The sequence below is a fragment of the Panicum virgatum genome, chromosome 4K (genome assembly GCF_016808335.1).
Source record: "Panicum virgatum strain AP13 chromosome 4K, P.virgatum_v5, whole genome shotgun sequence".
NCBI classification, from domain to species: Eukaryota; Viridiplantae; Streptophyta; class Magnoliopsida; order Poales; family Poaceae; genus Panicum; species Panicum virgatum.
Window position 1 is genome coordinate 26,816,794 of NC_053139.1, and position 12,719 is coordinate 26,829,512.

General features: G+C 48.3%; 1 long non-coding RNA gene across 1 annotated transcript; it reads right to left on the minus strand.

The window, feature by feature from the left end:
• Positions 1-10,307: 10,307 nt before the first annotated feature.
• LOC120705160 lies at positions 10,308-10,618 on the minus strand. The gene is made up of 2 exons (XR_005687812.1): positions 10,548-10,618; positions 10,308-10,367 (listed from the first exon to the last, which is right to left on the minus strand). It is a non-coding gene; the product is annotated as an uncharacterized LOC120705160 (long non-coding RNA).
• Positions 10,619-12,719: the final 2,101 nt, after the last annotated feature.

Below are 12,719 nucleotides of genomic sequence, written 5' to 3' on the forward strand. Positions count from 1 at the left end.
TGGGGAAGCTTCCGCGGGCGCGGGCGGGAGCCAGCCAGCGAGTTGGGTGTCCGTGTCGGGGACTCGGGGGAGCGTGGCAGTTGGGGGTTTGGGTTTGGGTGGTGTGGTGTGGGTTTGGGTGGTGGAGTGCGTGCGTCGATGGCGTGGTTGGAGCCTCCCTCCCTGCTGGGGTTCGGTACTGGCTTGGTTGGATGGGTCCGGCTCCGGCCGAGCGGCGGGGCGGCGGGCAGCGCACACAACCGGTCAACCGCACGTCCTGGAGAATCTGAGTACCTGACGACGGAGTTTCCCGTGCTTTCTTTTGCTTTGGTCAGTTTCAGCGCTAAAAGACATGAGTGGATAAAAAGATTGTTGAGTTGAGCCATCAAGTTGGCAACATTTTCAACACAACGATTAACTCTTGCGGAGAAAAAAAAAGGAAGCGCACGGAGCACTGCGTGAGCCACCACGTGTTTTATTTCTGAAGCAAGAATGGCGATTCAATCGTGTATCAAAGTGTTGAAGAGGACACGAACTTTTTGTTATATGCCTGCGATAGCTACTTAAACTCGGATCGGATGATCCGTCGCGATTGGAAATCCGTATCGCTTGACTATCTCAGTCTCACGATGAGTCTTCAACGTGCGAACGGACGCACCACCGCCACGCATTTCCGGAGGCTGGCTAGGTTGGCCGTGCCGCCGCGGCTCCACGCGCGAGAAATCAAGACATGCACGCACGCACGGCCGGGCACGGGCACCATCAGCGGGGCAGCACCGTGCACGCCACGCCGCGGGGCCGCCTCGCCCCCCGTCCAGACAAGGCGCCGGCCGCCGCGCGTACGGTGTCCCCTCCGTCCGGGACCGCGCTGGCGGGCGGCTACCCATGCGCACGGGGGCTACGCTACCGCTACGGCTACGCTACGTGCGGCGCGCGCCTCCATGGCTCCATGCCTCCCTCCCCCCCCCCCCCCCTCTCTGTCTCTCTCTCTCTCCACACGTGATTCCACCGATCGCCGGTGCACGTAGTACTGCTCTCTCCGTTGGTGCGCGGCTGCTTTTCCACGCCGGCGTTGACAGCCGAACAGCGCGGCGCGGGCGGCGTCTGCCGGGCTGGCCTTGCCCGGCCTGATTGGAACCGGCACCCTGGCGCGGGGCGGCTTTCGTGTCCGCCGCCTGCCCGCTCCGCGGGGCTCGGGCTACGCTGGAGCCCTCTGCGCTTTTGCTCGCTGCGGCCGCTGGCGTCGATGCGCGCGCGTGCTTGGAAGCGTCCGGTTCGTGCCGGCGGCCGTCCATTGGGCATTGGCTGGCTTCATGGCCCCTTGGGTGTGTGTGGCCGCATTCTGGAGTACGTGATACAAGGCTGGATGGTGCTCCGGAACATGACAATTGACAGGCGCTTTAAAAAAGGAGACAACCGGGTGGGCTTGTCGCGCAACGCCGCGCCTTGCAAAGGGCGTGCATGCACGCAGGTAAGCGCTGGCGCAGGTACGTGCCCCGCATCCAAAACGTGTGGTTCTTTAATTTGTCTCCGCGCGTTAATTTGTTTCGAGTGTTACCTACGATGCCATGGGAAAAAGCTTTTTTTCGTGTCCATTCAGTTAGTGGTAGCTCATTCTCGCAACGTATAAAGTATTGGAGAGTTTAAAATTTATACTTAAATATAAGCCATCTTAGAATTCTTTGGACAAGAAAAGAATCATAATCTTCTTGATTTCGATGCTAGTTTGGTAAAAAAATCAATTGCGGTGAATCAAGAGAGTAAAAAAGACATGCTAATCGTCTTAATTCTAGTGCTAGCAGCTTAAAATTAAATTAAACAATTAATAATTCAACAATGCAATAATGATGGTATATGCATTTTTTTCTCTACCTCTATAATCTGTTTATAAAAACCTAGAACACCCGATGTACGTTCCAGGATGGAGGGAGTAAGTACTACTACATCCATAGATTTCGGCTCTATTTGGATACAAAGGGCTAAAATATTAGTCCAAGGACTAAGATCAGCTCTTCACATGTGTAACACCTCATGTGTTTAAAAATAATTAGCAAGGTCTTTAACCAGGTCACCATGCATAATCAAGCATAATTAAAGCAAATGCATGTGTATATATGTATGTGTACATGAGTATGTGTGCAAGAGTAGAATAGTTCTATAAACTTTCATAATCAAATATATATAAGTGTAGCCAAATGCATCCACATGTCCATGTTTATCTGGTCTGCAAAAATGAATCAAAGGTTTTGATCAAAACTTTAATTTTAAACATGAAATGATGAATAGTTCAAGTTTGAGTGGTTTTAAAATAACTTCAAAAATAGGGCTCAAATTAACTTTTATTAAAACGAAAGTTGTAGCTTTTGCAATTTCCTACAACTTTCATGTTGAAAGTTTTTTGAGTTTCAATTGAAAATTTTGAAAAAATTTCAATCAAACTCGTTGACTCTTTCTCCCTCTTCTCTCTGTTCCCTTCCCTGGTTCCTGAGCAGAGCCGAGCAATGCATCATTGCCCCTGCCGCACGCGCGCCTGCTCGCCGCCTGACGCAGTGCTGCGCCCACTGCTGCCACCACGCTGTGGCCACCGTTGACCCCAAGCCCCTATCTCCTCGCTGCGCTCTGCCCCGGCTTCAATGCCGCACCACGACGCCGGCTCCGCGACACGCGCTCGCGGCCACCGCTGCGCACGCACGCCTCCGGCCATGCCCGGGCTGCTGCCCGCCCTGCCCGAGCTACCGGCCTCCATGCCCGCGCCCATCCCCTCCTCCTTCACCATGCCGCCTATAAAAGCCAACGCAAGCCTCTGCTCGCGCGCCCGCGAGCCACAGCCGCCACCATTAACGCCGCCAAGCTCGCCCTCCACGCTGAGCCCCACTCTCGCACCGCCTCGACCCCGAACAACCACCTAGGTGTGTTGGCCACCACCCAATCTACCTTCCCAAGCCGCTGGACAGCCACTCAGGCCCCTCCCCTCGCCTGAAAACGAGCACCACCACCGGTGCCCGCCATGGCCGCCACCCCTCCACGGTGAACCCCACCCTCCGGCCTCCCTCCGCCCCAGCCGAGCCCGGGAACGACATCTCCACCCTTCACTGGTGCTCACCGGCTCAAGCTCGCCCCCTTTCGCTCGCCGGAGCACCACCGCCGCCCCCTCCACTGTGCCACCGGCGAGCCCCATCCGGCCATCCCCGCGAGCCCCGAGACCACCCACAGGTGCGCCTCGACGCCCTCTTCCTTTTCCCCCACCTACCCCATGCCCTCGCCGGAATCCAGCACTCCGACGTCTCCCCTGCTCAAAGTCCGGCCAGGGACCTATTTGTAATCGCCCAAATCTTTCCAGGGGCCTAGATGCAAGATCTCGTTTTCTTTTTCTTTTTGTTTTCAAAAATAGCGAACTTGTAAAATCGATATAAATTCGTAGAAAAATCGTAAAAATGAAAACTCAACTGTTCTGGAATCCTTGTGACTAGATCTACAACTTTTGTTACATGAACTTTTCATTTTCTCAATAGTTTGTGCTCTATTTAAAATACAAAAATAAGTAGCTTTTATTTGTATCTCATGTTGTATGCATGTTCTGGTTCTGATTTTTGGATAATGGTATAGTAGCAAATAGCGTAGCTCGGTGTAAAAGTTTCATGACCATAGGACAGCTCTAGCTATAGATTTTAATAGACCTTGCTTTATGCCTAGGATAAATAGTTTTATTTATACAAATTGTTCTGCTAATATTAATTAGCTGAAACCTTTACAGTTGCTCTATTGTGATTCATGTATTCCTCAGAAAAAGTTTGGAAATTTTTAGTTAAGTCAAACTAATCCAAATAATTTATGGTAAGAAGAAATGTACTAAATAAAGACAAATAGTTTCTCTGTATAGAAAAATCTCATATTTTTACTAGAGCTTCTATTAGAGTACTAAATCCTTCTGGTAAAGTTTGAGCCACTAGAAATTAGTGTAACAGTCTATGGAAATTAGTTTTGATCCATACACCTATATATTTCTCTATTTTTTCATGCTTTGTTTACTGCTCCATAAAATCTGAAAAATTAACAGTAGACGCCAAATAAGAGTAGGAAGCCTCAGTAAAAATTGTAGCATCTTTACTTGTATGGTTTGTTCTATATAAATGAATCTTGCTCCTAGTAGTAGCTGTTTAATGTCTTTTTAATAATTAATATGCTCAATGAAATTAGCTAAAAATTTCACAATAGGCATGTTACTCAGATATGTACCTTGCATAAAAATTTCAGTACCATAAAGTATATGTAACCCTAGTTATGGCGTTACATGTTAGTATAGTGTTAATTAAGAAAAATACCATTTTTATGTGTCAAGAAAATGAAAGACAACAAACTCCTAGTCCTTTTATGAATAAAATCATGTTAGATAGTACTCTATAAATGATTTCCCAATAAAGAGAACATAATCTCCAACTTAACTGGAGTTGTGTTGGTTTACAACTTTATAGTGAATTAAATCATGAATTTAGATCATCACGTAAACTCATGCATATGCATCTCGTGTAGATTCAACTACTCTCGCTGACGGTACGTACGAGCTGGTGCCCGAGTCCGAGAGTGAGCAGCGTGAAGCTCAAGTGAATCTAACTGAAGCCACTAAAGACCCGAACGTTCAGAAGAGCCCAAGGCTAGCTACACTTAGGAAGGCAAGCCCCGGAGCATGATCTATTACTTTCAACGTTATACAACTTATTGTTTCTATATACTTGTGCATTTAAGTTTACAGGAGTTGATTGAAACCTTAGTTGCATGATTCTAGGTACCTATATTTGAACACTAGTATGTGTAGGTCGCTAGTTGGCTATGCTTAAGGGCTCGGTAGAGGTCGAGTGATTCCCTGTCACTCGCGAGAAAATTAGGAGTTGATTGTTTAATTTATGTTGAAACCATAAGGTCGACGGGCGGGGCTGTGATACGATATTCATGTTACTAGTTGAGGCCCCGTCTGGGTAGTAAAAATGGCTAAGGTCGCAGTGTGTGGTAGTGGTGGTTAAGCGTTTGAACGTACTAATCACATGCCGAGAATATGGTAATCGGTAAGCTTAAGTACTGGATTGAACCGAGGCTGAAACATACTCCCCACCGTCTTGAACTCGTTCACATCTAGCTAATGGCGAGTACAAAGTCGTCGTACCACTGTACTTGAGGGCGGTGGGCCTGTTCTGTGAAGCGGGAATTGAAGGGAACTGTTGCGTGGGTGACTCTGTTCCCATGCATATGTTTAGGTCTGCTTGGCCAGGTTAACAAACTCGATTCGAATCGTCCATTTCTCGTGGTTATTGAGACTGCTTAACCCTTTTGCCACATAGAGTAAGAAGTAGAACAGTGATGATGATGAATATGGTTGAATGATGAAAAATAATTGTTTTACACCATGGATGCTATTGGATAGATGCTCACTTCGAAGGATTAATTGAACTAGAATTTTGAAGCTAAAATCGGAAATTAAGGATTTACTCTTAGTTGCTTTCGGCGAAACAAACCCCTCCAGCCAAAAGCCTTGTATGTCTAGGTAGTGGGCTAAGTATACCCATAGTCGGGTCAGCTGTTGACGCTCCTTAGCGCCCCGATTTGTATACCGCAAGCGCACGGTTCGTGTAGCTTTTCCCTTAGAGTATTCCCCCAAGGTTTATCAATCCGTGGATCGACAAAGAACTACCTAAGGTTTTCCATCTAATCTAACAGATCTATCCTAACATGAAGCATTGATTGCATATAAAGGGTAAACCTTTGACAGATATGAGTGATGTGTAAAGGTTGATCTCATCCATGAACGTTGGCTTAATCATATCAAAACCAAAGACATGACTAGGCCTATCGTCATCTAGTTGTAGTTCAAGCTAACGAGCAAATAAATCATGCATCTCAATCAAAAACATCTTTAAATCCAAAATCTCCAATCCGATCCCTCGATACTCCGCCTACTCAGTGGGAACGGCCTGTCACGACGCCCCCCCTTTGAACGAAATACCCTGAAGCAAGTCGAACCCCCTTTGGTAGGACGGTTAGTGATTTTGATATTAAATTCATGCCATTATCAAAGATAAACAAGGGATAAAGTGGGTACTTAAGGAGCGCCAACATCAGTCTTGCTGAGTATTAGTATACTCAGCCTTGCTTGTGGCTCAACTTTGTTTTCAGGTGATACGTTTGAAGATCAGATAGCTAGCTTGACTTGGCCGTGTACTTTACCTCCTGATTGGTCGGTGGAGTGGGATCCGACTCCGGCCGACGATGACAATGCCGAGTGATGTCATGTACGGGTTTCATCATGACATCTTGTATCGTCGTTTAGAACTCGCTTTATTTCCGCTGCAGTTGAACTCTGAACTACTTTCAATTTGAATTTCAAGTACATTTTTAAGATTTCAAACTCGGTTTGTAATATTTAAGTTAAGACTCTGTGATGTAAGAATTTGTGAAATATTGTACTCTCCGGACTCACCTTCGTGTGAGTTGCATGTAAGCTTTGGGATTCGAATGCAGCTCAGGTGGTTTTATCGGGACTCTACCCGACTGGACTGTCGGATTACTCCGTTTGAAGTGTGTGTTAGCCGGGATTACCTTTATGGTGATGGTTGACACACTTGAGCCGGATTAATTCGGGCGGTTCTGCCACAACATGGAGGGTTAAAGTTTAGCTCTTTTTGTTGTTTGGATACAAGGGCTAAAGCTTATCCTAGGATGTACAAAGACTCATTTTGACCCTAGTTGATGCCGGAAGGGTAGAGAAAGTCTTGGGTGGGGAGAGTAGGGAGAGGCTTTTGCTCACTCAGAATCACTTTCTTTAATTTTATAGTACAACTCAGACACCTGTAACATATACACACTCACTCCTATGAACACACGTAAGCAAACCCTACCAATATGAGCACCTTCGACAATTGAGCCGGTAAATTCATAAGATTGACCAAGTCACCACAAACACCTCGCTGTTAATAGAAACATTGGTTACCACTGAAAGCACAACGCCGTTAAGTTCTAGAATATTTGCTCTCATAGGGAGTCAAACCCAAGACCTGAGGTCTTACTAAGAGCAAGTATTATCATGGGTTATAAGCAGGCTGATATCTATGTGGAGGAGAGAGAAATGAAGAGAGCATCTCGCGAGGCGTCCGCTCAAGTCGACGGAGACACACTACGCTTCCTCCTATTGGCTGAGCAGCAAAGTGGCATTAAATAGCAGTAGGGCCGCCACCATTGCTCTCGCGTTGCAGCTAGCTGCCGGCGAAATCCATAAGCCTTGCTCTAAGACTCTTGTACACTATTACAAAAATTATTTTTCGAGGCGGTTGAAAAGTATTTTCCGAGGCGGGCAGCCACAACCGCCTCGGAGGCACCATCACGATTAATCGTGACTTAACTGAGGCGGTTTCCATGCCCACCTCGATAAATCAGAAAAAAATTTAAAAAAGAGAAAAGCCCACCGAGCCCATCAGCCGCCGCCGCTGCATCCCGCTGCGGCCGTGTCCCGCTACCGCCAGATCCGGCCCCGGCGCCACCGGATCCAGCCCCAGGAGGGCACGCTGCTGCCGGGAGGACGAAGGAGGGCCCCCATCGCTCGGATCCAGCCCCGACACCACCGAATCCGGCCCGCCGTTGCCTCTAGCCCACTGCCAGTGCCGCTACCATGCCCCGCCACCGTCGGGGGCCGCGCGCCGCCTCGCCGTGCCCCGGCGCCACCAGGGTCCGCCCTCCCCGCGCCTTGCCCTGCCGCCGCCGGGGTCCGCGCGCCCCGCGCCATGCCCCGCCACCGTCGGAGGTGCCGTGCCGCGTCGCCGCTGTCGGGCCCCTTGCCGTCGGGACTCGGGAGAGGGAGGAGTGAGGAAGAGGAAGTGAAGGAGAGGAAGGTGCGCTGCTGGGAGAGGAGCAGTGAAGGAGAGTGAGGAGTGAGGAGGAAAATCTAACTCATGATTATATACTTGGAGCGTCATACGGGCTGAGATGGGCCATCTGGGCTCCGAGATGGGCCAGTATTATCAGAGGCAGACTTTATAGAGTGTCCGCCTCGGTTAATCGATTTCGCAAGGCGGTTTTGTAAACCGCCTCGGTTAATAAAAAAATGACCACCTCGATTAATCGCAGGTATTAACCGAAGCGATTTTTTAACGTGCCCGCCTCTGAGACCAAAGTGCCTCGGTTAATCAGTTTTTGTAGTAGTGGTAACCACTAGGTTGCATGCCATTTCACTCACATAGGATCACTTTTATCCCCGTCTAGCCCACCTTGGAGGTGTAACGACCCGGCCCGGGATAACGGCTAAGATCTACTCTTCAAGTTGAGTAAACCACACCTACTAATTAATCCACTTGCGCTTTCGTCCTCGCTTCGCGCAAAAAAGATCGATCCGGAATTAATTAGCTCCCCGTGACTCGGTATTTAAATTGGTCTGGCTCTCAACCAACTTTCAGTATGGGACAATTCCCGTGGATGAACAGTGCCGCGTTGATACAGTACCCGACGTGCTACAGTGCTCGAACTACAGTAACCTCCATCAGGCCCGGCCCGATTCAGCTACAGTGCTCTAGCTACAGTAACCCCGTCTTGCTACAGTACCGGCCCGACACTGTTCCCCTGGGCTGTTACAATCATCCCCCTTAGGACTCGACGTCCCCGTCGAGTACCAGACCAACCTAAATACCAGGATCTCCTCTCTTGGCCACGTCCCATACGTCTAGTACTAACGGTCCCATGTGCCACGTCCGTGCGTCCAGTCCCAACGGTCCCTGTGCGACATCCGTGCGTCCAGTCCCAACGGTCCCTGTGCGACATCCGTGCGTCCAGTGCCGGCGCATCCTCGATGCCCGCGCATCTGCGCCCACACGCGCCCGTCCACATGCCGGTGGCATCTGCGACCACGCGCCCGTGCTCATGCCCGCGCACTTCTGCCCGTATGTGGCGTGAAACCGCGAGAGTCGGCTCTGATACCACTGTAACGACCCGGCCCGGGATAACGGCTAAGATCTACTCTTCAAGTTGAGTAAACCACACCTACTAATTAATCCACTTGCGCTTTCGTCCTCGCTTCGCGCAAAAAGGATCGATCCGGAATTAATTAGCTTCCCGTGACTCGGTATTTAAATTGGTCTGGCTCTCAACCAACTTTCAGCATGGGACAATTCCTGCGAATGAACAGTGCCGCGACGCTACAGTACCCGACGTGCTACAGTGCTCGAGCTACAGTAACCGCCATCAGGCCCGGCCCGATTCAGCTGCAGTACTCTAGCTACAGTAACCCGTCTTGCTACAGTACCGGCCCGACACTGTTCCCCTGGGCTGTTACAGGAGGGGCTAAAGGGCTAACGGGGGCTAAAGTTTAGCCCTCCTATTTGGTTTTCCAAGAGTTAAAATAATGCTAAAAGTGGAGAGCTAAAGTTTAGCCCTGTGAAACCAAACAAGCTGATGTATGTGTTTTATAACAATTTTAGGCATTTGAAATAATTGTATCTGAGACAAAATGACAGAGATATAGACATACCATGTATTTCTACTGCCCAAGTTAGCATGTATTTTCCTCTAAAGAAAGAATAAACACACTAGATGAACTTAAGCATCGATGGACAGCTAAGCAATAACTCCCATCCCCCCCCCCCCCCCCCCAGTGTTCGTGTAGTTTTAGCTTTTGTGGTAGTGTGGGTTAGCCTTTTCAAATTGGTATCATGTGAGGTGGTATAGTTATATTTCCTTTTTTTTTGTGTGTGTCGGCATGTAGTCATTTCTTGAGAATAATATTCTCTTTAGTGCTCCCATTAACTTTTAACATTGCTCTCCACATGTGCTAATTAAGTTCGGCTAGTGTTGATATGTATTTCTATTCCATTACTTTTCTCCTTTGTAACACCTATCTCTCACACCAGTTTTCTCATTTAGTAGTATGGATGCAAGCGGGGCGGGTGGCGGCTGCCCGCCCCGCGTCCGCACGCGCCGCAAACTCTCACGCGGGCAGCTGCGGCGGCCCGCATAGCGCCGCAAGTTTTTGCGGGCTTTGCGGCAGCCCGCGTAGGCCGCGTCACCTCGAGAACACTGTCCGCACTAGCAAAGCTAGCAGAGCTGACCGTCCGCACTAGCAAGCTAGCAGAGCTGACGTTTCCAGATTTTGCAACTAATGTGTAACAAGTCTATAACAACTATATGTTCCAGATTTTGCAGCACCATAAATCGAAATCCAAATATGTGTTACAACTATACTTAAGCATCCGATGATGACATCGGCAAGTGCTCGGAAAGACTAAAATGGATTACATTACAGAACCACACTAATCTATTAGCACTGTACTTGGAATCACTTTTTATCCTCATTTTTCCTTCTACGTGGCTTAGCAATCCTGCTGCTGCAGCTTCTTCGATTGCAGTCTAACATCTACCTGCATTCTCAAAAAAGAACACATCATTAGTGAATTGAAGGAAAAGGTGGTTGTACTTAATAATGGGATCAAATAGTTAGAAATTAATGCAAGTAAAAGATCTAGGGCACCAAAATATGCAGGTAAAGATTTGCCTAGTTTTGTATTGTGCAAATCTGATGACACTAAAGTATGAAATACCATTTTGAAATACCATCTTCAACTAGGCTGCTCTTTCAAGGCTCCTGTTCTTGTGATATGAAGAAATGCGGTCCAAAGGACTCCCTACTACTGCAAATCAATGATCAGCAAACTGGAAGCGAAAATGAGCCCAGTTGGAATACAAGTTTAGGCAACTCCTTGTTCACTAAAGAAAAAGTAAACTGCATGCAAGTTAACTGCTATCAAAACTGTCCACTACATCCAATTTATTTGAAGGCATAGGCAGTTACTAGCCATTCACTGCATGATGTAAAAAGGTTTTCCATACCCAACTGGTAGTTGATACATGCTCAAACCTTCAGTAGCTCTAATTAACTAGCATAAAATCTTTTACTGCAATGAGAAACTTGATCACAAAGATGTAGTCAAGATGGTTAATTAACAAAGTTTTCAGTACGGATGGTGCATTGCTTGGATTTATTTCTCAGGGTGCACACCTTTTAAGTGGAAAGATTACAGTTTGTAGTCTGCTGAAAAGCAATTAAGACAGAAAGATCACCTCAGTTCAAGAATGCAAGCCTTATTTCCCAAAAGCTCTGTGTAAGAGAATTATTGTTGGGCGAGCTAGTTATCTCCGGCCAGTGATCAAGCACATTTGTTTAGGAACATGCATGGACAAGTCAGTATAGTTAGGAATATGAGATTAAGAAGATCTAGGAAGTTGCTGTGCCTGATGTCCAGCTGTGGGAATGGTGGCAGCAGGGGAGGAGCCCTGATGTGCAGGTCGGAGCACCTTTGCCCTCTTGCCAAACTCAGAGCTGACCTTTCGTTTTTTCCCTGTTGTCTAGATTCCTCCCTGTTCTTGACGATGGGGTTCAGGGACCTGGGAAGGGATGGGTGCTGCAACGAACGTAGGAGTGGGCCAGGGGAAGCAGCAAGGAGGCCTGGAACCATTCTTTTCGATGGCACACGAGCGGACGGAGACACCATGGATACGCCTCCTACACATATACCAATAGATCTTGCGCGCGCAGAGCCGCTGAGGAAGAAGAAAATGGAACAGAACAAATCAAGAATCGTCATGCTCCCTGAGAGTGCCCGCACCATCTCCCGAAGAAAAAATGACCGAGGCGAGGGAGTAAGTATTCCTTACCAACAAATCGAGACGGATCCGGTGCTCGAGTCGCCGCTGGAGTGGACGCTCCGGTGGGTTGGTGGGGGGTGGTGCCGGCGTCGGCGGAGACGGAGCGGAGACGAAGACGAAGTGGTGCCGGCGGCTTCGGAGGCGGAGCGGAGTGGCGCCGGCGGCTTCGAAGCCGCCGGCCGGCGGAGTGGATCGAGGGGAGATGCCGGATGCGAGCCTTTGGTTTTGCGAGCTACGCGGCGCCGCTGGGCATCGCGGCCAGGCCGCGAAGCGCCGCTTCAGCTCTGCGGGCCCATTGGCGGCGTTACGCGGGTATGCGGCGCGGGTCAGCCTAGCGGGCTTGCGGCAGAACCCGCCCCGCTTGCATCCCTATTTAGTAGTATTTTGTTGCTTGGGTTCAGATCTTAAGTTTGAGATCGGGGTTTAGCTCCTCCTTCCAAAGGCCAAATGCTATAAGAGCAACCTGAGGCGGTTGGTCAACGTGAAATCTATCTATCTTCCGCAAGATTTTTTTACAACTTATCTTCCAAAATTTAAGATTCATGAAATCTATCTATCTTCCGCATTATTTTTTGCAACTTACGTGCAGGCCATGTTGCAGTGTGTCGGGGACCTCGGCGCGACTGCTGAGCCGCCGTCCGCCGGCAACAGAGAAGACGAGGAAAAAATATTGGTTCAACATTCGAAAATATTGATTCAACATTTTTGAAATGTTGGTTTAATATTTTTCAAATGTTGGCTCAACATTTTTAAAATGTTGGTTCAACATTCTTTTCAGTAAATAGACTTTAGTGGACTTTATAGATGAGTTGTTTAACTATCTTTCACAAAAGACATATGGAGGTCCCGTTGGTCAATAGTGTAAAAGAAGTTCTACGTAAAACTAGGTAAAAGACAAATAAAGCCCAAACAGCAAGTGCAGATTTCTCAAAATCTCAGAGCCCACAGAGCTTGGCCCACAGACCACAGTCTATTCGCCAAAGGCCCTCATATTTTCGCAAGCCCACTATAGAGCCGCTACCAGTACTTCTCTCTGTGTCTGAGAAAAAATCGGAGGAAAGAGAAAA